Genomic DNA, 3,418 nt, shown 5'->3' with positions numbered 1-3,418 from the left:
TTTTGAAATCTGAATCACATCCGGCGTTCGTTGGCTGAGTTTTCGACAGAGGAAAATCCTATCCATGTCGTCGTTGGTGATGGCCTTCGTTGGCAAGCCGGATTTACCTAAGTGGAGAATCGAACTCAATTAACATAGCGCTGGTGCATAGGCGGTTCTGCTTCTTTCGTTTGGTTCCATGTCAATGAATCGCAGTACCAGTTTGGTTAAAGTGGAGGCAAGTGTTACCGATGAAAAATCTCCATCCATTAGATATTGCGCAGTGGAGCCGTTCCACCTTTTGGAAACACTAAAATTAGGAAGAAGAACTAAGTTGGTGTTTAGTCACATCTATTTATATAAATATGGTATTTTTTGAATTCATGTGATTCAATAGAAGTTCAATCAAAGGTATTTGAATATAGATCATATTTATATTAAAGATCATGTAAAATGGGTACATGAGTGAATTCTATCAAAGTCTGGAATTGTTGAACAACATATTGAATATGAAGTCCAGCTGAAACTTGTATATACATATTTTAATTCCACATCGCTTTTCAATACTTGCAACGCACTGAAAGCGCTCTGCGTTGCGTACGTTCCATCCGACTGACCTTGTTGTTTGGACGCCTCCATTCGGTGCTTTATTTTCTTCGTTCTCCTTTTCATCGCCGCCAGCCGTCTCTGCTCGCATCGACAATGGTACCTCACCCAGGGTTTGATTAACTATGGCAATCATCCGATATCCTTCGGCGAAGTGGCATCTCCAAGGAGTGCTGCCCGTTATTTTCAGACTTGATAGCAGGGAAAGCCTCCAACAGCTTTTCGATCACAAGTTCCTGCAGATGAGGGAACTTCTGAAGCTTCTCGGACAAATATTAGCACATCCGCGGCGGCTGCTCATTAGAATCGAAAGGAATTCCACAAGTACAGGTATTACAGTGGCAGCGACATCAGGAATTTGATGCAGCAACTGTGAAGAGTTCGAACCAGAAGTTGGCGGTACTTCCCGGTGTCCTCATGTTCGATGTTGTGAGTCTTGACTTCCTTTTGAGTACCAACACCATTTCTTCAATATTTCTCGACGAAACCAGTTCCATGCCAGAGTTAGCGTCTTGCGACGGACCTCTATATCAGTGGCGGATAGAACCCGAAGAATGTCCATCACCAATTCTTGCATTACTCTTTCCATTTTTTCTCCTTCAATGCAATCAAGCGATCAAGCACGATCAGTTTCACATTGTTATCACTTTCCTTGATAATCAACTCGATATAGCAGCTGACAGCTGCTTTGATCTTCGGAGCTGTCGAGAGCGTGACCAATGTTCCAGCTGCTTCATAGCGAACTGCGTTCGAGGAAGAATTCTCTGTAAATGCAGCGAATGAAACGAGATCTCTCAGCAGGATTGCGTGGCACACCTTGTGAATCAGCTCCTGACTACAGGATGTCACCAAAGTTGTTCACCTGATCAGGCATGAAGCCAGGTAGTTCAACGCTCTTTCCTGGTCGGCGTAACAACATCAAAAACGCATTTCGCTTGCTGACTATCCTGCTGCGTATCCAAAAAGTTTACATCAATTCCGGCCCGTCTGGAACCAACCATTCAAGTTTTTGTAGATGGTGAATATAGCGAGCACGGCATTTCTTCTAACATACGAATGGCGGTGTTCCAGGCAAGCTCGAATAGCATTAGTGGTTCCAGAAGTTCCGGCTCCTTTACTGCACAAAAATCGCAGGGTAGATCCCGAAGGAACTCGTTGGGTGTTGCAAGTCTTTGCGTATGCATCACCAGAATCATCTCCTGCAGCAACTTGCCATCCGGCGAAGTCTTCGGCACGATTTCCCAGTAAATCAGAATAACTTCGATTGTGTGATTTTGCAGTGGAAGTACGAACCGGATGATGGTCATCAGAAGGCTCGGCAGACGCTCCCCGTTTAACGTAGCTGGATCACCCTCTTTAATGTGTCTATTTTTACATTCAGCTCGCCTTTTTCTGAAAGAGATAAAATGTAAATAAAAATGGTGAATATCAAAGTCACGCATAGGCTAACTAGAAGGCATACTCGGAAACGTGGATATGGTCGATCGTTTATGAATTGATATACCTAAGTCGGAATCGAATTATTTTCAGGAGACATCATTGCAAGGTGGCTTGTTAATAGTTATATTCCGTGTAATTGTAATTGTAATTGTTTATTTCTTTTTAACGATAACCAGTTAGACCTTCCCGAAATGGACATCAACTACAATATTTGAAAACTCGTTGTTCATATGTTTCATTTCATTTATTTAGTCTACATCTAAACAGATAACACTGAATCAACAGTTTGACGCCACAATACACGGTTCGATGCCGCATCTCTCCATCCATATGTACAACATGTGAAGGATTTAGTTCGAAAAATGTATTGTTGGCAACCACATCCTTCGGTGGGATTTGATTCCACGTCCTCAGTTCACTAGACAGGTGCTTTCTCTACTAAACTACGAAGGACCTCTTTCGTCCTCTGCAACTTAGCGGGTACTGTTGACGCAATCTATTTTTGAAACGATTGTATGTCATACCCCAGAAACCCATTGCGAAAGTGATTCCCCAGAAATTAATTCTCCTGAATGCACTCTCCCCAGAAAACATTCCCCAGAATACCACAATCCCCAGAAAGACATTCCCAGAATGCCCCTATCCCCAAAAGACATTTCCCAGAATGCCTCCATCGAAAGACATTCCCCAGAATGTCCTAATCGAAAACCATAACCCAGAATGCACTTTTCCTATAGACTAAATACTTCGTGATTGCTTCATCCGGGCGAATGCGTACTTTTAAAGAAGGAGTCATCTACTATTTTGCCTTATTCCGGGCAAATGCATACTTTTAAAGAAGGAGTCATCTACTCTTTTGCTTCATCCCGGCAAGGTAGTTTTAAGAAGGAGTCATTTACTCTTCTGCCTTTTTCCTGGCAAATGCGTACTTTTGAAGAAGTAGTTATCTACTCGTTTGCCTTTTCCGGCAAACGCATATGTACTTTAAGAAGAAGTCATCTGCTCTTTTGCATTATCCCGGGCAAATGCGTACTTTTAAAGAAGGAGTCATCTACTCTTTTGCATTATCCCGGACAAATGCGTACTTTAAAAAATGAGTGATTTAATCTTTTACCTTTTCGGGCAAATGCATACTTTGAAGAAGTACCCGAGCAAAGATGGAGAGCAAATCGATAACTGATTTTGTTGTTGTGAAATCGCCTAATTTTGATAACTCAGCATGATATCCTTTTGGTCGTTTCAACGGTTAAAATAACAAAATGTATAGCAGAAAAATCTTACTGTGCCTCAAATTAAAACTATTTCTACTGTCGATGAGCAAAATCAAAAGATTTTGATATTGCTTTTGGATAACGAAATAAGTAATCAGTTTAATATCAGTTCTTATTATTCA

At 41.5% G+C, this 3,418-nt stretch overlaps 1 pseudogene; it reads right to left on the bottom strand.

Moving 5' to 3' along the window:
- LOC134218398 (coatomer subunit beta-like) overlaps window positions 1-3,418 on the bottom strand; it is a 33,943-nt pseudogene that overhangs the window by 932 nt on the left and 29,593 nt on the right.

Source organism: Armigeres subalbatus, chromosome 1 (genome assembly GCF_024139115.2).
Source record: "Armigeres subalbatus isolate Guangzhou_Male chromosome 1, GZ_Asu_2, whole genome shotgun sequence".
NCBI lineage: Eukaryota > Metazoa > Arthropoda > Insecta > Diptera > Culicidae > Armigeres > Armigeres subalbatus.
This window is presented reverse-complemented; position numbering and strand designations above follow the sequence as displayed.